This window comes from Ovis aries, chromosome 11 (genome assembly GCF_016772045.2).
Source record: "Ovis aries strain OAR_USU_Benz2616 breed Rambouillet chromosome 11, ARS-UI_Ramb_v3.0, whole genome shotgun sequence".
Classification (NCBI taxonomy): domain Eukaryota; kingdom Metazoa; phylum Chordata; class Mammalia; order Artiodactyla; family Bovidae; genus Ovis; species Ovis aries.
Window position 1 is genome coordinate 52,988,362 of NC_056064.1, and position 20,960 is coordinate 53,009,321.

General features: G+C 49.0%; 2 long non-coding RNA genes across 2 annotated transcripts; one reads left to right on the forward strand and one right to left on the reverse strand.

Annotated features, from left to right (window-relative positions):
- The first annotated feature begins 1,152 nt into the window (after positions 1 to 1,152).
- Positions 1,153 to 9,892, forward strand: LOC132657441 (uncharacterized). The gene is made up of 2 exons (XR_009595631.1): positions 1,153 to 4,905; positions 9,486 to 9,892. It is a non-coding gene; the product is annotated as an uncharacterized LOC132657441 (long non-coding RNA).
- On the reverse strand, positions 6,776 to 20,197 carry LOC132657440 (uncharacterized). The gene is made up of 2 exons (XR_009595630.1): positions 19,960 to 20,197; positions 6,776 to 10,674 (listed from the first exon to the last, which is right to left on the reverse strand). It is a non-coding gene; the product is annotated as an uncharacterized LOC132657440 (long non-coding RNA).
- Positions 20,198 to 20,960: the final 763 nt, after the last annotated feature.

The window sequence follows — 20,960 nt, forward strand, 5'->3', positions numbered from 1 at the left end:
GCCCTAGAAAAGTACACAGGAAGCCCCAGATGAGAAGTGGGTGGAGTCTCCGGGGGCTGAGTCCCTCCACGGCCCCAGTCTGAACCTTTGTCCTCAGAACTCAGAGGCACCAGGTGGATTGGAAAGGGAGGAGGCCTTGCTTAATATTTGCTTCTTCACTGCGTCTGCTCCCTGTGTGCTCCATACCTATTCAGAGAAGAGATAATCTTTAAATAGGCCTATTTATCTTAGCCTGCTTAGGCTACAGGCTTCCCAGGTGGTGCCAGTGGTGGAGAACCCACCTGCCAATGCAGGAGACATAAAATGATGTGGGTTAGATCCTCGGGTCAGGAAGATCCCCTGGAGGAGGGCATGGCAACCCACTCTAGTATTCTTGCCTGGAGAATCCTATGGCGGGCTACAGTCCATAGGGTCGCAAAGAATCAGACATGACTGAAGCAACAACACACACACATGCTTGGACTACTGCAACAAAAATATCCCGGACCCGGTGGTCGAAACAACAGAAATTTCTTCCTCCCAGTTCGGAAGGCTCTAAGTCCAAAGGCAAGGTGGCAGTTCCTGGTGAGGCTGTCTTGCCTTCTTGCTGTGTCTTCACCCACTTGAGAGAGAGGAAGCAAGCTCTGGGGTCTGTTGCTTCTGTTCCTCTGGAGAACCCTGGCTCGCACATACGGCACAGAGAAACCTGGGAAGAAACCCCCCACTCTGGGGGAGAATTTGCTGAAGCGAATCTTAGCAGATGTGCAGGGGAAGAGCGGGACCTCACATCCTTTCATCTGTTTTACACTCTCATGCTCAGCCTGCCCGGATGGCATTGGCTCTTCCCGGGCACGTGTGGCAAGGTTGACCAGTTTGGCACCAGATCCACTCACACCTGGGAAGTGGCTGCCTGTGGATGACGCTGACATCTTACTGGGCACCCTTTCCCCAGACTTCGGGTGCCACCTTCTGCACTTACTGGAGGATGAGGTTGCAGGCCTGCTCAGCAGTGCTGGGGGACTCCCTTGGAGGCTGCGGGAGTAGGGACAGAAGGGCCCCCGTGGGGGTGGCATACGCCGGATGTTAAACCGGGGGCATCTGCCTTCCTCCAGGTGCCCACCACACGGGGGAGACCCCACTGAAGTTCAGGCGTGCAAAGGATGGACCCCGGGTCTGGGGAGCCTATTGAAACAGAAGTTTGGGTGGTGTGCCCTGGGGACCAGGTGACTTTTTCCTTGACTTGGTCTCTGGATTGAAATATAAGGAAGCAAGGAGATAGTTCAAGTCACCAAATAGTTCTTGGAGGTAGTCAGTTCCCAAGGAGCAGAGCCCAAACCTCAAATACACTCAGCTCTTGGCCTGTTCCTAGGTGAGTACAGGTTCCGGGCAAAGAGGATGTGGCTACATGCAAACACTGACTTTGGTTGGTATGTGTCTTGTGTAATTGGCCTCGGTAAACTTTCCAAGCAATTACTGCTTATAGCCTTGTCTGTAGCTTAACCTTTACCTTTCAAAGGTTGGGTCTGGAAATGTCCGCAGAGAGAAAATACGGGGGTGTATTAGGAAGATGCCACTTCCACCTACTGTGAGTCTCTCCTTAACCTGTCACCAGATGTGTGGGGGTTGTCCCCAGCCAATCAGCCCTCCATGACACCAGCTGGATGCTCTCCAGCATAACTCAGTTCCGACACTACGTACCCAGAGGCAGCATCAGATCCCACGGGTGAAGGACACAGTCCCACGAGGCTGCGCCCCCAACTTCAAATGCCAACCAAAAGAGGTGGGTCCCCAGGTCACCCACAGCTCTGTCCAGTTTGCCTCTGAATTGACATCATATGTACTTATTTATAGATGTTTACTGTTTATTTATAAATAGATATTTATGCGTGCGTGCTAAGTCACTTCAGTCATGTCTGACTGTGTGACCCTATAAACTATAGCCCTCCAGGCTCCTCTGTCCATGGACTTCTCCAGGCAAGAATACTGGTGTAGGTTGCATTGGCAGGCAGATTCTTTAACCTCTAGCACTGCTTGGGAAGCCCCCAATGTATTTATAAATATTATAAAATTACTATAAATATTTTAACAACATAGATATATTTATTATAAATGTATATTTAAATATAAATTAATATAAACATTGTTTCTATTTATTGTTGAAATTTTACTTTAATTTTTATTTATTTTTAAATTTTGCAGCCTCACTGTGTAGCTTGCAGTATCTTAGCTCCCTGATCAGGATGGTCAGGCCTCTGTGCTTCCACTGCACAGAGGCCTAACCACCGAAACACCAGGGAAGTCCCTGAAATTTTACAAACACAAAGAAGCACAAGGAATAATACCAAAAGCCCATATTCCTACTACCCAGTATTTCCAACTATTCACATTTTGTCACTCCCCCAACCTTCCAATTTTTTTAAATCAATAAGCTAGATATTCTGGCTTTCATTTAGGACACAGAAAGCTGGAAAGAGTCACACCCTCATCCTAACAGGAGAAGTCTAGACAGATCTACAAAACCATTCCAAGCCCATCAAGGAGCTGCCTGAAATCTAAGACAGGCCTCCAAGGAAGGCAGAAGAGTGGGTCACGGGGCAGAGCTGGGCAGGAGGTGAGCTGAGACTTCTAAAGTGCAGCAGGCACGAAGCAGGCCAGCTGAGGGCGAGAGTCGTGGGTGCTGAGACCCATGGGGTCCTCCGCAGGGACCACGCCGTGCTCACGGGGTGGGGGCAGGGCAGGCAGCCGAGAAAACTTCCTCGAAGCCCTCAAAGTTCTCCTTACAGAGCAAAAGCCTGCAGTCACCGAGGGAGCAGCAGAAAACACAGGTGGAGACAGGCTGGAGGGTGGTGAGGCTGGAGGAGCAGAGGCCCTCTGCCTGTGAGGAGGCACACGAGGAGATATCCTACTCCTGGGAGGGGCGGAACCACGAGAAAGCCCTGCCCCAAGGTGCAGGGACAGGGACTGAGGTCCAAGCCCAGCAGAAGAGAAGCCCTCTGCCCACATCCTGGTGCCCCAGCCCAGCCCAGGCCAGGCTGGAAAGTGCCCAGTCACAGCTGCCCTCTTCCGGGCAGGCTTATTGAGAGATCCCACAACAAGAAGGCTGAGAGATCCCACAACAAGAAGGCTGAGAGCAGTCCTTTGCCACCCAGCACTCATGGCTGCATCGCCCTCCCTGAGGTCTCCCCGTTGGGTTACCTCCTGGCCCGTTGCCCTTTGTGCTGACTCCACTTTGCTGTGTGAATCATTAGATGCTGGGAGGCATTTCACTCTCAATCCATCCACCAGTTTTTCTCTGTTCTGAGCAATCTGTCACGAACCTGCATGGACAAGTCTTGGTGTGGACAAGCGCTTCCATTTAAATCTCTTGGTAAGTACCCAGGAACAGGGTTGCTAGGTTGTAGAGCGAGGGCATCTTTGAGGGAACCACCAAACATCTTCAAATAAGCTGTCCCTCACATTCTCGGCAGCAGCACCCCGAGTCCCTGCCGCTCTGCGTCCCTGCTGATATTTGGTACTGTCAGTCTCTGGTTTCACCAGTTTTAGTGGGGATATCAAGAGAAGGCAATGGCAGCCCACTCCAGTGTTCTTGCCTGGAGAATCCCAGGGGCGGTGGAGCCTGGTGGGCTGCAGTCCATGGGGTCGCTGAGAGTTGGACACGACTCACTGACTTCACTTTCACTTTTCACTTTCATGCATTGGAGAAGGAAATAGCGACCCACTCCATCACTCTTGTCTGGAGAATCCCAGGGGCAGAGGAGCCTGGTGGGCTGCCGTCTCTGGGGTCACACAGGGTCGGACACGACTGAAGTGACTTAGCAGCAGCAGCAGCAGCAGCAGCAGTGGGGATATCTCATAGTGGTTTTAGTTTGCATTTTCCTAGCGACATGATATTGAGCATTTTTTCATTGGCTTGTTCGCTGTATTTCTTCTTTGCCAAACTGTCTACTCAAGTCATTTGCCCATTAAAAAAAAAAAATTCAGGTTGTCTTCTTGTTAATGGGTTGTAAACATTCTTTACAGAATCTGGATACAAGTCCTTAATTGGATATATGTGCTGCAAATATTTTCTCCCAGTCTTGGCCTTGCTTTTAAACTTTTTTTTTTTTTTGGCTGCATCAAAAAAAAAAAAAAAATCAGGATCTTAGTAAGTTCCCTGAGTAGAGATGGAACCCATGTCCCTGCAGTGGAAGCAGACAGAATTGTGTGAATAGTTTATCTGAATTTGTTTTCTGTAACCCAAGCAAACGTGATTCAGGTGCATTAATAGTTTGTCAGGATGGTTGTTCTGACTCTTTTCAAAGTAGTCCAGATTTGTAAGGATGGAGGCGACCTGAAGATATAAGAGGGGAAGCAGCACAGGCAGGAGAAAGAAGGAGCCTGTTTCTAGGGTTTCACCCCTCTCTTCTGACCCTTGACCCGTTTCTGTCCACCTGATGGGTGCTACTTGTCCACTACGCTCCCCTCCTTACCCCTGGATTAGACAGCTGCTGCTTTTGTCCTTAAACAATTGGTGTGTCCAGGTACTGTTGCGTCACCTTTGTGCCCAGGGTAAACAGAACGAGAGTACGGCAGCTTACCCCCCAGTTACGTCAGCTCTCACTCCTCCATTCCCATCATCGTCATCCCTGAATACTGACTGGTTAAACATCATGTGGATATCACTCTGCTATGCAGTGCCCTTCAGTTGTCTGGCATTTCATGTAAGAAATCATGATGATTATCTACTGACTTCCTACTATTGTCATAAACATATTATTTCTTTGGTTAAGTCAGCTCAGGACCAGGACCCTCCTTGGAGGTGGATGTTTGCATAGGCAGGGCCCATGGTGAGGTAATCACCAGGGCCCTCCAGGCAGCACACAGTAAAGGTGGGATCTGCATACCGTTCTGGCGATCAGGACTCCCTCAAGTCAATCCTGGACTCAGGTAAGCACTGTGGTCTAGTGCTCTCCAGGCTGTGTGACTCATTCTCTTATGTGTTTGCAAAGTAGGATGTTTTGCACTAATATGCAAAAGGGTATCGTTACTTTGATCCTATCTCTTCCTACACAGATTGAGTCAAAAGTCTAAGTGGGAGTGTTGGGGAAAACCCACTGAAAGAATGGGAGTATGGTCAGACCACTGAAGATGTCTCTTTCTCTTGTTCTCCATATTCCCTGCTTGACTAATTCCTGACTTCCCTCACATGACCATTCAGCCCTCTCCACTGTAGGATTTCAACAGTCCCTGGTAACTCTGAGCCCACCAGATGTCAATTCCTCGAATAAACGGTAGCCTCCTCTCCTGAGCAACAAAGACTGCTGCCGTGTCCTGCCTGGGGTCTGCCGCACCTGGTGGGGTATCACTCCAGGACCCCTGTCTAAGATCCTCTGTCCAGTGAACCATTGATGTCTCTGTGTTGTCTCTGGTCTCTTTCTTCAGTCTCGAGGCCGGGCAGCTACGAAGCTTGCTGGCCGGTGGGGTGCAGCCCACAAAAGGGTGAAGGGTGTTATTTGAGTGAATGGGTTGATTATGGCAGATGCAGAAACTGTCATTCAAACCATAGTCTGATATAGAATCCAAAATGCAGAGAAAATTCTAAAGGCCTGTTTAAAAATGGTGAGAGCTAGAACAAAAAATGCAAGGTTCCCCCAGCTTTTCCCCAGAAGACCATCTTTAGTTAACTTACTTGAGGAAGCTGCCTCCCTGAGCATTATGGCCACAAAGAGCTCATTGTTTTAGGTTCCTCCTTCAGCTGCCTGGCTGGGACTGTTGACTAAGTGCATTCTGGATGCTGAGTTAGTTTGGGCTCATGAAGAAGGGGAGACACGCACATGTCAGGCTGAGCAACATTGCATAATTGTCCCATCTCAATATTTCTTAGTGCAAGAAACACTAACCATACGTTTTTTAAAAAGAATAAATCAGACTTCACAAACTATAGCCTGGGGGGAAATATCAATATTTGCAATATAAAGAGCTGGGGAAAAGTGAGAAATGACAACTCGGGGGAGTTTTGATTTATATTTCCCTGACTCCTTATGTGATTTTCACATGCCAACGTACATTCTTTTGCTGTATCCGTTTGAATTTTCCCCTCTGTGCATTGCCAGTTCCATGCCTTGTGACTATCTTTCTTTAGGGTTGTCTTAAAAAAAAAAAAAAAATTTACATACTTAGTGATTTGCTGCATTGGGTCTTAGTTTTATCATACGAGATCTTTTGTTGCAGCTCACAGATTCTCTAGTTGTGATGCAAGCTCAGTAGTTGTGACACGTGGGATTAGTTGCTCCTCGACATGTGGAATCTTAGTTCCCCAACCAGGGATCAAACCTGTGTCCCCTGCATTGCAAGGCAGATTCTTAACCACTAGACCACCAGGGAAGTCCCTAGGGTTGTCTTTAAAAATCAATTAGTAGGTGTTTTGTGATATTAAGTGGTATTATACTTACTTGTATATTATAAGCATAATCTAATATTAATAATCTAATCTAATAAATCTAATACTTGCCTTTTGACTTTGTGTTATATTTTCCAAAATTTTAATTTTATAGAGTCAAATATGTCTTTTTTTCTGTATGGTTTTGAGTTTCTTGTCTTAAAGAGGTTGCCATCCTGGTGGCTCAGAGGTTAAAGCGTCTGCCTGCTATGCGGGAGACCTGGGTTTGGTTCCTGGGTCAGGAAGATCCCCTGGAGAAGGAAATGGCAACCCACTCCAGTATTCTTGCCTGGAGAATCCCACGGACGGAGGAGCGTGGTGGGATACAGTCCCCGGGGTGGCAAAGAGTCGGACCCGACTGAGCGACTTCACTTTCAATTTTCTTCTAATATTTAATTTGAAATTTATTTTTTTTTGACCTTTGGATTTTTAATCCATCAAAGGTTCATTTTTGTTTATGTTATGAGGAAAGGATATATGTTTATTTTATTCCAGAGAAGTATTTGATAATGCCAACACAATCTATCAATTAAATTATCATTTTCCCATTGAGATACCACTTTTATCATGTGTTAAATTCCCATATATTTTTGGAATGGCTTTTCATGTGCCAAGAGTACTCTTTTCATTACAGTTGTTTCTAAGGAGGCTATTAATAGTTGGTGAGTCAAACCTCCCTTATTATTCCTTGGTTTTGAGATGTTCTTGGCTATCCTCAGACATTTATCCTTTCTCAGAAGCATTAAAAATATTTGTTTCTAGTTTGAAAAGCACAGATGGGGTCACAAGGCCAGAGAAATGCGAAGACTTGCTGCCCAGAGCATAAATGCGAGCTGCCACTTCTCTTCCGAGCCAGCTGTGTCCAGTTACCTGATCCAAGTAGCCATCTAGGGAAAAATCCTTTAAAAATCAATTAGAACGACTTGCCAGAGAGTGGGTATAGTTGACTTATCACAACTGATCAGTGGCTCTTGGGGCAGAATTTTGAGCGATGGTGTCCTTCCGAGGGGCTTCCCAATGTTAAAGAACCCGCCTGCCTATGCAGGAGATGCAGGAGATGTGGGCTCAGTCCCTGGGTTGGGAAGATCCTCTGGAGAGGGAAATCAACCTACTCCAGTATTCTTGCCTGGAAAATCCCAGGAGGAGCCTGGCAGGCTATAGTCCATGGGGTCGTAAGAGTCAGAGTCGGAAATGACTTGGCAACTGAGCACACACACACGTCATTCTGAGAGTCTTGGAAGAGCTGCTGGAGGCAGGTGGTGCGGGCAGGGAGCAGGCCTCCAGACAAGGGACCTTCTCGGGGGCTCTGACCCCTGACCTCTGGCAGGACCATGTTCTTGTGTTTCCTGGAGATGCCCCTGTGTGTCCTCCTTCTAACTGACATCAGCCCTCCAGCCCCTGGTGATTCCATTCTCAGCCCTGTCCTCGCTCTACCCAGCTGTCTGGGCATCTCTCCTCATCTCTATGACTCAACTCCGTTTCACTGAGGCGGCTGAAAGCTAAGATGCTCTTTAGAGCTAGAAGAGAAAAAAAAGATTACCATCAGTCTGCATTGTGTACAACTTCCTTCTGACATGGTGGGGAAATGCTGATCAGTGGCAGGTGGCCACCTGGGAACAAAGGGAGCTGTTGACAGGCCCTTGGGGACAGGAACAGGTCCTCCTGCTCAAATCCCACTTTCTCCCACCTGTTCATCGGGCGTCTGGTGGGCATTTCCTTGGGCAGAGCTAGTGAACAGCAGCAGCAGCCTGGCCTTTGTTCAAACTTAGAATGGACCCGCCTATTTGGTGGCATTGCCTGGTTGTCTGCCCCACAAGTGGCTCCCGGGCTTTCTGGCTACATCTTGGTCCACGTCAATAATGGAAACTGGGAGGGTCCACTTCCCTCCACTTGAGAACACTGAGGCTTGTTTATCAGCCAAATGGCTCAGGATTCCAAGATGTAAGACTTTTAAATAAGAAGGAGGGAGGCACCAGGGTCATAAGGATGAGAGAATCCCTGATGCAGATTAGTGGAATGATTCCTGATGGCCTGTTTTCCTTCTTCGTTTGATTCCATCACTAATTCTCAGCCGCCCTCTTCTTTCCTCCCCACCCCTCTGCCTGACATGGACACCAACTGCCTCTCCACAGTCCTGTCTCCCCCACATCACCTCCCCAACCCACACAGGGAAAGGCTCTGCCTTTTAGATTGTTCTCTTTTTTGAAAGAATTTCAAAAGTACAGAAAAATTGCCAAAAATTTTTACTATAAAGAACACCTGTACGCCCAAACTTAGCTGCTAATATTTCACCCGTTTGCTATTTTTGTGTGCTCTCTCTCTACCATTAGAAAGGTTACTTGCAAACACCCAGCCCTTTAGCTCTAAACCTTTCTGTGCATAATTGCTAGGAATAGGAATGTCCACTTACATAACCGTAAAACCACTGTATAGTTACCAGCATCAGTAAATTTAACATGGATGCAACACTTTTGTCTGATTGACTGTTTGAATTCAGATTTGTCAGTTGACCCAAAGTAACGTCTTTTATAGCATTTTCCCTCCGGTCTAGGATCCAGTCCACAATCAGGCATTGCGTTCAGTTGTCCTGTTTCTTTAGCCTCCTTTAATCTGGACTTTCTATGGCTTTTCTTCATCTGCTATGACATGGACATTTTAAAATCTCTTTTTTAAAATACTTATTTCTTTTGCCTGCACTGGGTCTTCACTGTGGCATGCGGGATCTAGTTCCCCTGACCAGGGATCCAGCCTGGTTCCCTACAGTGGAAACTCGGAATCTTACACGCTGGACCACCAGGGAAGTCCCAACATGGATTTTGTTTTTTTTTTAAGAATAACCCCTCATCCCGGCCTTTTAGAAAATAATAGATTGCTCCTTATTTGGGGTTTATGTCACATTTCCTCAGGAGCAGATGGGGGTTATGCATTTTTGGCAGCAACTTGTATGGGGGTGCCGTACCTGCAAAAGGCACCCCATCAGGAGGCACCAAGGCCACACCCCTTACTGGTGGTGAGGCGGTTGACCGCCTGGTTCAGGTATGCTCAATTCCTCCACGGCATAATCGCTGTTTCTTTATTCTCCTTGCAGCTGATAGGAAACCAGGGAGGAGACACTTGGAGATGATGCAAATATGCTATTTCTCATGAACCCTCCTCCTAGACTGACGGCGAAAGAGTCCCAGCAGAAGACTCACCTGCTCCAGGCTTCACCTGTCAAGCATTTCTGAATCTCACAAGGGCTGTGAACTCAGGAGGATGCCATCATTAAAAAACAGAAGCAGAAGAAAAAAAACAATGTTTGTCCTTTTAAGGGTTAACTTCCTTAGAAGTTTTCCTGACACTGATATACATCCTGATGTAATACCTGGTAGAAAAGACCAGGTTCTGGCACAGGCTGATTTGCTTGGATCATCTGAAGGTAACTGCAGTCCTTAATGATTGAGGCTCTTTGTATATTTGCTAAAAGCTACGGATAAATTTCCCAGAATTTGCACAGGTCATGCACTGATAACTTTCATGCAATCCCAGTGACGTCCCTTCCCTAAAGCTGGTCCATGGCCCCACTCTGAGGACCCTGCCTGGAGGATTCCCCCAGCCTGGTGCTCTTTTCATGGTTTGCAGATCTGCAGGTGTGGGTGGAGAGCTACAGAATTCTCACTCTGAGTCTCTTCCCTGCAGAGTTGCTGCTTCCTTAGAGGACATTCCCCTCCAGCCACTCACCTACGTTACGCTATGCATGATGCCTGTTTTGATGAGGCCGTTGAATTGGTCATTTGTGGTCTTTTCATTAAGTGTATCAGAAAAGCCAGAATTTGTATTACCCACCATGAGGACTGTCTCAGGAATGCTTTGAGCTGCAGGTAGCAGAAGCCCAACCAACAGCGGCCTGGACAAGCAAAGGTGTCTTTTTCTCATACAACGAGGAGCTTGCAGGCAGGTGCCTGCCCGGGGTGTTTCAGTCGCCCCGCCAGTTCAGCATGGCAGCCGTCACCCTCGTGGCTGCCCCATCACGGTGCTGTAGCAGCCAGAGCAGCCCCCAGCAGCAGGTCTGTGTTCCGGGCAGGAAAAGGGACATAGAGGAAGCAGTTTCAGCTGCAAGACAGGATCTGTTTCCTCACGCACCCCATCTCAGTGCCACCCCAAGTTAGCCTCCCTGGCATCAGCGGTGATGGATGTCAAGGGGAGGGGCTCTGGTACAGCATTGAGTTTCTCCATCTCTGGCACCTGCCAGCTCACGATCTTCGTGGATGACTCCTGCCTCCGCACCAGGTGCCCACCTGTGAGATGAACACAGAAGACAGTGGCTCAAGTTGTCCCCACAACTATGGATACTGTTGCTGCTGCTGCTGCTAAGTCACTTCAGTTGTGTCTGACTCTGTGCGACCCCATAGATGGCAGCCCACCAGACTCCCCCATCCCTGGAATTCTCCAGGCAAGAACACTGGAGTTGGTTGCCATTTCCTTCTCCAATGCATGAAAATGAAAAGTGAAAGTGAAGTCGCTCAGTCGTGTCCGACTCTTTGCAACCCCATGGACTGCAGCCCCCATGGATACTTTTAGTAGGGACCGAGACAGGCTCCCAGGCATCCGATACCCTCACCACCCCTTCATCCAGCTCTTCTCCTGATGTCCAATCTGTGGCTATGGCTGCAACATACTTTTTTAAAGCCTCCTTTAAAAATCCCATCCTGGGGACTTCCCTGGTGGTCCAGTGATTAAGAATCCACCTGCCAAGGCAAGGGACCTGGGTTTGATCCCTGGTCTGGGAGGATTCCATATACCTTGGAGCAACGAAGCCCACCCACTGCAACTACTGAGCCTGCGTGCCTAGAGCCCGTGCTTTGTAACAAGGGAAGTCACCAGAGTGAGAAGCCCACGCACCACAACGAAGAGTAGCCCCCACTCGCTGCAACTAGAGAGAAAGCCTGTGCCCAGCAACAGGGCCCCTGTGCCGCAGCAGGGACCCCGCACAGCCACCCCCCCGCCAATTACAACAAACAAAAAACCAATTTTGTTGTTTCGAAACGGTGGAAAGCCAAACTGCTCTTGTTTGGAAGTGAAGAGCAGCGGTCATAAACTGTACTCCACATACATAGCAAGAGAATGGGCTTCCCTGGTGGCTCATCTGGTAAAGAATCCACCTGCAATGTGGGAGACCTGCGTTCGATCCCCGGGTTGGGAAGATCCCCTGGAGGAGGGCGTGGCAACCCACTCCAGTATTCTTGCCTGGAGAATCCCCATGGACAGAGGAGCCTGGCAGGCTATGGTCATAGGGTCGCAAAGAGTGGGACACGACTGAGTGACTAAGCGCAGCACAGCAAGAGAATAAGTATGGTCTCTGAGTCTAAAAAATGCAATGGGCAAACATGTGGGGTGATGCCCTGGACACCCCACCCACTGTCTGCAGACTGCCCCGTGTGCACCCCAGAATTGTGAATGTGCTCGGGGAGCCAGGCTGGAGATGGGAGGAAGGAGAGCTGGCCAGCATGTCCATTCCTCCACCTCCCACCCTCAGTCTGGCTACAGCCCCTGACCACAGCCCGTGGCTCCTGAGGGTGGCTCTCCCCATCCTGCTGACCTGCTAACCCTCCCTCCACCTTTAAGCCCAAGGTGCTGGGGGGTCCCTGCTCCTCCAGCCCAGGGCCCAGCACTCTGCCTGGTCCTAACACCAGTGTCCTTCGAATCCAGCTCCAACCTCCTTAATCCTTCAGGAAATGTCCTTCTCTCTTCAGCCCACGAAGGTCTCTTGTTCTTCTCCCCAACTTTTAGCGCTTGCTTCCTTCAGGCAGCTTGACCAAACATCCCGTTTGCCCAGGACAGTCCCCATTTGTGCCTCTTGTCTCGTGTAGACCGTGGGGTCTATAAATGTGTGTGTGTGTGTTAGTTGCTAAGCCATGTCTGACTCTTGCAACCCCATGGACTGTAGCCTACCAGGCTCCATTGTCCATGGGATTCTCCGGCAAGGATTGTAAAACACATTACCCAATGGCAGGGTAACCGGAGGTTCTCTGTCACAGGCAATCCTCCCGCTTATGAGCAGTCGCAGCCCCCATGGTGTCTGTCACTACAGGAGGCTCAGGGCGGGTGCTCAGGACCTGGTCATGTGGGTACAGAAGCTCTTCAGTGGTTCAGATTGAGCTTGGGTGCTTGCTCAGAAAGGGACAGCCACATGGGGGACAAGCATTCAGGACAACCTGAATCCTGCCACCTAATATGGTCATTAACTTTAGGCAAGAATGGGATGCGTGCAGCAGAGCTGGATTCCCCAGCAAAACTGCCCTGTGGTAGGTGGCCCTGACCTTCAAGTTCTGGATTCCCCTGTGGTTCCTTGTATCACAGTCAGGGCCCTGGAAGGACCGGCCACCAGTTGAAAATCACATCATGTTTAAAAAGTGATGACAGCTCCTCAACAGCCAGATATCCTGGCCAGACCTGTTCCCGTGACCAGGGCAACTGGGTGTGGGGTGAGGAGGGGCTGTCTTTGCAGCCAGGTGTGCGTGCTCAGTCGGTAAGTTGTGTCTGACTCTTTGTGACCCCGTGAACTGTAGCATGCCAGGCTCCTCTGTCCATGGGATTTTTCCAGGCAAGAATTTTGGAGGGGGTTGCCATTTCCTTCTCCAGGGGATCTCCCCTACCCAGGGATCAAACCCACATCTCCTGTGTCTCCTGCATTGGTAGACGGATTCTTTGCCACTGCGCCACCTGAGATGCCCTCCGGCTCAGGTGAGCCATCCTCAAATGACCACTCACAGCATTCCTGGAGTTCCACATGCCTCCCCACAGCTGGGTTACTCTTCCTAGATAAGGAGATTGACTGATCGATAGAGTCCACACAGAACTGGGGGGATTTGAAAGGACCTTTAGCATTTAGTGTGCCCCAAAGGTCCTCACATCTCAATACAGAAAGGAGATTCAGCCCACAAGTCAGTGATTGGCCTGTGGTCACACACACAAGTTAGCAGCGAATCTGAGGCTGGGTTAGGTGTCCCAAGGCCTTGCCCACCACTCAGTGCAGATCACCCTGTTCAGAGTCCACACCGACAAAGCGGCTTTTCTTTACTCTGTACAGATATTTTCTTTAGGGAGCCCTGCAGGATTGGGCCTCGAATGTGGCCCATTCTTCTCTCTAGTTCCATGGGCAAACACGTTTTCTAGAACACATGCAAAATGGCTTGAGATGAGTGCCGTGTAACTGGACCCCTAGGAAGCAGGTGGACATCTGGACACCTAGGAAGCAGGAAGGCAGGACAAAGGACTGAAAACCAGCAAGACAGAAGCTCTGCTCTAAGGGAAGGGGCGGGGCCCTCCTTCCCAGGAGCCCCGGAAAGGGTTCTTCAGGAGGCATCGTGTGGATACTGGGGCCCCCGGGGGAGGGAGGTCAGATCTGGGGAGACAGTGGGTCAGGGAAGCTTTGTGAATTGATTTTCACTCCAATTAAGTCTTTGGAGACGAAGGTAGAAATTCAGCTGGGGAAGTTGGAGGAAAGTGGTTAAGTGACATTGAAGGTGGACCCTGGTGGAGGGGAAGGGACCATCTGGGAAAGAGTAGCTTGTTTGGACAGAGCAATCTGAAAACTAGATTTATGGAAAAGAGATGGTTTTCTCTCCCCTTCTCACTGAGGCCATGCCTTCCGTTTGGTTTTCTGTGCTTCTCTTGCAGCAGAGTGGAGGGTGGACCGCTTGGCTCCTGGCTACCGTGGGCGACCGAGTTGCTGCCTTTGCTCCAAAATCAAGTGTCTCATTCAGTTAACTCCAGGAGAGAGCCAGGATCAAGGCCGCCAAAACTCTTCCACAGCCTGTGACCCATACTTAAAGTATTTAATCTCAGTAAGAATCTCCTTGTTACAGGTTGTGATGGGGATGATGGTGATAAACGTCTAAGACTACAAGTATGTATGTTTGTCCATTTTGAAAACTTACTAGATGAACCAGCATGATCAGACCACATTTCTCAAAACATTGTTCTAAAATTTCAAGTTATCGGCATGAAATGGTACCTACAGCTTTCACATCTAACTTTCCTTCTTATTTGCAATAACTACACCCTCATTAGGGGCTTCCCTGGTAGTTCAGCTGCTAAAGCACCCACCTGCAATGCAGGAGACGGCGGTTCGATTCCTTGGTTGGGAAGATCCCACGGAGAAGGGCATGGGAACCCACTCCAGTATTCTTCCCTAGAGACTCGCCATGGGCAGAGGAAGCCTGGGGGGCTACAGTTCATGGGGTCGCAAAGAGTCGGACGTGACTGAGAGACTAAGCACAAGACACAAGACAAGACGCTCTCATCCCTGATATGTATTCGCGGTTTCTCCATTTTCTTGATTAATCTTGCCAGACGCGTGCTTGTCTCGCTGATGTTTTCAAACTGCTAGTTGTCAGTCTCATTTTCAGATCTAGGATGAGTTTTCCTTGGGCTCGGGGAGATCTGGTCCTTTGTGTTTGCTTCTTTATTAACTCCTTTCTTTATCCGAGACGGTTGCTGTCCTTATGTTCAAGTTCTGCGCTCAGCGTGCGGATGTCAATGTCTGTCTTAGAGCAGGCGTAAGATGCCGGCTCTCAGTCCACGGTGTGCAGACGTGCGATTCTATCCTCGTCTCTGCTCAGACATTCCTCTGACAGGCCCTCATTCCTGCTTGACAACAAGAACACTAAATTTAACTCCCGTTAACCCAGTGAACAGTTCCGTCAGGCATTTTCCTCTAGCAGCATCTGGTTTAAAGCTTCATCCCTTTCAGGTAAATATCTGAGCCCATTCGAGGGTGAGTCCACAACCTCCATCTGCTCCAGGCTCCTCTCCAAGCCCAGGCGCAGCTGCTAGGAGGGGAATGCGGGAGCCCTCTGACCCCTTTGCATCCCAGGAGCCCACATCTGCAGTCTGCCGAGGGCTCTGGGCCTCGAGGTGTCACCCAGAGAGGTGCATGCCTGTGGCTGGCTGCGGGCTACGGGGGCGGGGTTCCCATCAGATTCTTGGAGACTTCTCTCGTGTCTCATGGTGACCCCTGGGTCTTCAGGCACTGTCCTCTCCTCCCCTAGCCAACCAGTGTTGGGGATCCTACAGAGTCTCTGCTCAGCACCGCTCTCATTCTTATGAGAAGGGGCCCTCCCAGCCCACCAGTGGGTGATACCTGGGGAGGCATGGCTGGCCCTCCAGCCACGTCAGTGCCCTCCCCGGGTCCACAGGAACTCGAGGAATCCTGTCCCGTCCACCTTGACATGACGGGCACAGGTGGGCGCTGCCTGCCCTCCTTCCCCTAGCTCTTATGTACCTGCGGGTCTGCTTCTTGGCTACCTTCAGGGGAAGGGGGTGCTTCTGCTGAACCTTGAGCCCTTCAGACTTCAGGGAAGACGACTTTGTTGCTATGGGGTGGGGGGTCACTTTTCCACCCCACCCCCCGACACACAGTGCACTGCGCTGTCCTTTGTCTCACGGGATGATCTGCTGGGATGAGGATGGAACACAGGAGGGACAGCAGAGTGGTCCAGTGTCTTCAGTTACTGCCGGGACCATCTCCTTGCAGAATGTATTTATCTGAACGTGCTTTCCTCCCCATGAGGTCTTTCCTCCAGAAACAGAGGAGAGAGGTGGGTGTGGTCAGGCAGCCTCTGATCTCAAAGCCTTTTCTTTTTCCTTTCTGGTCCACGGTGAGAAATCATCTGGCCATCTCGTTGCCCAGGACTGACCCTGGTGTGCGAGACGGGAGTTAAAGGCATGAAGGTGGGGAGCTTGCCTGCCTCTCCCCACTTCTGAGGCCTCCAGGAGCTTCAGTGATCCTTGGTCGGCGGCTGCATCTCTGTGGTCACGGCCTCTTTGTCACATGGCCTCTGCCCTATGCGCCTCTGCTTTCTCATAAGGACTCTCTCATTGGATGAAGGCCTACCCTCATCCAGGAGGATCTCATCTCACTAGTTACTTCCCAAATAAAGTCTCCCTCACAATTCCAGGTGGACATGAATCTTCGGGGGACCCTATCCAACCCAATGTGGTGTGGGACTCGGGGTCTCTGCTGAAGCTGACACCTTCCCAGGATCTCTCACCTCCTCTTCCGGTGAGCAGACCAGATCCAGGGAACCGTGGAACATCGTGCTGAAACCCACGTGCCTAGAGCCTGTGCTCCACAGCAAGAGAAGCCACTGCAATGAGAAGCCCACCCACCCCAATGAAGAGTAGCCCCTGCTCGCTGCAGCTAGAGAAAGCCCACACACAGCACAGAGATCCAGTGCAACCAAATATAAATAAATAATTTAAATTATAACAAAAAAAGTTACCATTTCCTGTCGATCTATGAATGTTTCAAAAGAAGAAATTGGTTATTACCTCTCACTAGTATAAGCCAGCTTCTTCTTGGTAGGGTATGCTTCTCATATCTAGTTCTGATCTTTCTGTAATTAAACAGAATCTCTTGTAATTAAAATGAAACTTGATAGTAATTTTTTTTTTAGTCCAATCTGATAACCTTTGTCATTTTACTGGCAAATTTGGTCCATAATTCCTGTTCTGGGTTTGTATCTACCATATTATGAAATGTCTTATTTTACATTTTGTATATTTTCCTCTTTTCTGGTCTTTTTGATTGAGTTTTCGGTAATCCATCCCTACCCCAGTAGTTTGCAAATTACATAGATCTGTATTCTTTCTTTAGTTAGCCTGCTGCTGCTGCTGCTGCTGCTAAGTCACTTCAGTCGTGTCCGACTCTGCGACCCCAGAGACGGCAGCCCACCAGGCTCCCCCGTCCCTGGGATTCTCCAGGCAAGAACACTGGAGTGGGTTGCCATTTCCTTCTCCAAAGCATGAAAATGAAAAGTGAAAGGGAAGTCGCTGAGTCGTGTCCGACTCTTAGCAACCCCATGGACTGTAGCCCACCAGGCTCCTCCGTCCATGGGATCTTCCAGGCAAGAGTGCTGGAGTGGGGTGCCATTGCCTTCTCCGTTAGCCTTACATTGTGAATATTTAGTCTAAAAGGAATCAGTGTTTCCTCATTTATTCTCAAAAAGTAGAACCATAGAATGTTTCAACTTCTATCATCCTTCCCAGTGTATATTTAAAAAAAAGAAAAAGAAAAAAGCAGCAAACAGCTTCTTCATTTGAAATATTCATAAATTGACAGGGGAACTCCACTGGTGGTCCAGTGGCTAAGAGTCAGCTCTCCTAATGCAGGGCCCAGGTTTCAACCCTAGTCAGAGAACAAGATCCCACATGCCACAATTAAAGGTCCCATGCCACATCTAAAAAAGATCCCATATAAATGTTAAAATGTTAAAAAATAAAATGACAGGAAACTGTACAGAGAGGTCCTGGGTACACGTCACCCAGTTTTCCAGTTGCATCTTACATGATTATAATACGGTATCAAAACCAGGAAACGGACACTCATAAAACCGGGTACAGTCCTCTCATTTGATCAGATGTGTAGAGTTATGTAACCACCACAATCAAGGCACAGGAGTATTCCCTCACTACCAAGATCTCCTCGACATCCTTTAGAGTCACACCCACTGCCTATAACCTTCCCCACTGCCTATAACCCCTAGCAAGCACTGATCACTTTTCCATCTCTGTGATGTTGTCATTTTGACAAAATGATATAAAATCATCCTGTATGTGACCCTTGGAGATGAACCTTTTTTCTCAGCATAATGCCCTTGAGATCTATCCAGGTTGTTGTCAGTAATACTCTTTTTTTTGCCAAGCGCTATTCAAGGGTACGGATGCACCAGCTTTTGTTTAACCATCCTATTTCTACTGTCAGACATTTTACTTGTTTTTACTTTTTGGCTTTTATGAATAAAAATTGCTATAAATAGTTATATACAAATTTTTATGTGGACATAAGTTTTCTTCCTCCAGGATAAATGTCCAAGACTATAATCCTGGGCCATATGATAACTGTATGTTTAGATTTTTTGAAGTCTTTATTGAATTTGTCACAGTATAGCTTCTGTTTTCTGTTTTGGTATTTTGGCCTCAAGGCATGTGGGATCTTATCTCCCTGACCAGGGGTTGAACCTGCACCCCCTGCATTGGAAGGCAGAGTCTTAACCACTGGACCACCAGGGAAGTCCTGATCAGTGTTTTCTACTTAGGTTTTTCCTTCATTCTCACTTTGCTCCACAAGGAAGTGGGGAGGGTTTGGGAGACTCCGAGGAACCAGCCCCAAAGCCCAAAATATGAAAAGACCAGACTGGGCAGAAATGAAATTTCCAGATCCTGACTCAAGGTTTTCCCTGATTGCTCAACTTAAAGCATAACCACATTCCAGGTAGAAGAAAGTCCATTTTTATTCTAAAAGCCCAGCATGCCTTGTGTTTTTGTTATTCTCTCCCCTTCAATCTCATAAACACCCTGAGAATGACTCACAGACGTAAACATCAATCAGGAACTGTCTTCCAGCCTGCAAGACAAAATCCAGCACTGTCTGCAAAGCAAAGTTCTGCTCCCTCATTTTATCGCTGTTTTGATTTCCAAGGGGTCCCCAGGGCATCTGGTTTCCGTCAGTTCCCGCTTCCTCCAGATGGAATGACCCAGCCAGCTCCCCACGGGTCAGGCTGGGGTTCCTTCCCCGCACCTCCTTCCTCACTTTTGGAAAGCTGGAGATTTCCTCTGCGTTCCATGGTTTATGTCAGATATCGGCACAGTCAAAGTAATCGGATGGCTTTGTGTATTTCTGCATTCCTCGACAGGATGTGATTTGTCTCCGTCTTGAGCGCAGTGGCTGTATTTTGTAAATCAGTGAAGAGTGGCAGAAACTGGTGGAAAGGGTCAGGGCAAGGGAAGAGCCTCAGACCCTTCCCACCCTGAGCAGATGGACCACCAGCCACAGGGGGTCTTGGGTCCAAGGAGGGCCCCAGGTTGGCTCTCCCAAAGCCATTTACAAAGCCCACGTGCACTGATTCCCAAGTGAAAGAAGCCCCACCAGCAATCACCAGCTTTCCCCAAGCCTTCCCACGGGGCAAGTGTTTCCCGATGTTTCACAGGCAAAGATAGAATGTCAGGTGCTGAGGTCTTAGTCGACCGTTGGAGTGTTTGGGCATTAGAGAGACAGACCCAGGATACATGTGTAAACGAGCTAAATCACAGCACTGGGAAAACATCACCAATGCTGGTTCTGGAAAGATTGGGTCACTCACAGCATCTGTAAATGTGGAAAAACGCTCCAGGGGTATGAAGGCCCGTGCTAATAAGAGCTGTGCCCTCAGGTGAGTCTTGAAGCTTCATTGAGTCAATATAGAATTCAGAGGTCCTCAGAGCCTGTTCAGCATTTCCAGGGTAGGACGCGTCACAACAGGAATGAAGCTCACAAAATGAAAGCTCGCTGCCCTGACCAGACAGCTGTTGTCTGATGCTGAGTCCAGTGTCCTGTGGACTGAACCCCAGGGTGCAGAGGTAGGAGGCCTTCAGGGATCACCCAGCTGGACAATTTTATAAATGAGGACTCAGCTCACCGAACACGCCTCCCCGTCCCTGCCATGTCAGCTCCATGTCCTCAGAAGGGGCACCCCATCACTGTGTGCCTCACTTTCCTCCTTGGAATATCTTTTCACTAAGATACTGAGAAACAGCCTTACCTCCTACGTGGAGTCTACAGCCCACACACAGGTCCAGACAGTGCTACCAGGATCGTCTTGCCTGGGCTCTACTCTGATGCCGGCAGCTGTGCTCTTGCAGAAGTTGTGTCCTCCGTACAAAAGACAACCATGCTTTGCTGCCAAGGATTGAGCAAATGGAATATATAGCTTCTCGTTCCACGACGCAGTTCTGTTGACTGTTACATTTGGGTAAATGGGAGTTTGAGGTTTTCATGGTTTTCTGGTATTCTGACCACATCACACCAAAACTTGGCACTGGTTGCTAACACACTCTGGATCAAGATTTAACCTGAGAAATGGGAGCAGCAGGATGTGTGTGTGTGTGTGTGTGTGTGTGTGTGTGTGTGTGTGTGTGTGTGTGTGTGTGTGTGTGTGGGCTTATTACAAGGGACTGGCTTATGTGATTGCGGTTGGCTTGCTAGGCAAGTCTGAATTCACAAGGCTGGCTAATAGAAAGGGCAGACTGGAACTGCTGAGCACTAGCTCAAGCTGCTGGCCACAGATAAAACTCTTTCAGATCTGCTTTTAGGGCCTTTCAACTGGTCGGGCGAGGTCCACCCCAATTATCCAGGCTATTTCCCTTTTGTAAAGCCAGTTGATGACGGACCTTTATCACATCCGCAAAATTACCTTCCCAGCAACATCTAGGTTAGTGTTTGAATGGATGGCTGGAGACTGTCGCCTGGCCACACAGACCCAGATCTGACCCTTGCACTCTCTGTCCATGCAGAATGAGCCCTTTATACCAGCCAATCCTTGAAATTCGCATTTGCTAGACTCTCTGATGCCACCGAGATAACAGACTTCACCGCTGACTTCACCAACTGACTGTTGACCAGTGGGAATTTAACAGCGGGCCCTGCTCGCCCCAGGCGTCCTTTGTGGGCACTCTGCACACAGTGTACCAGCTATGGACTCCTCTTGACTGAAATGTGTGCCTAAGAAGTGCACTTTGCTTGTGTCCCAGGCCTTCAGACCTC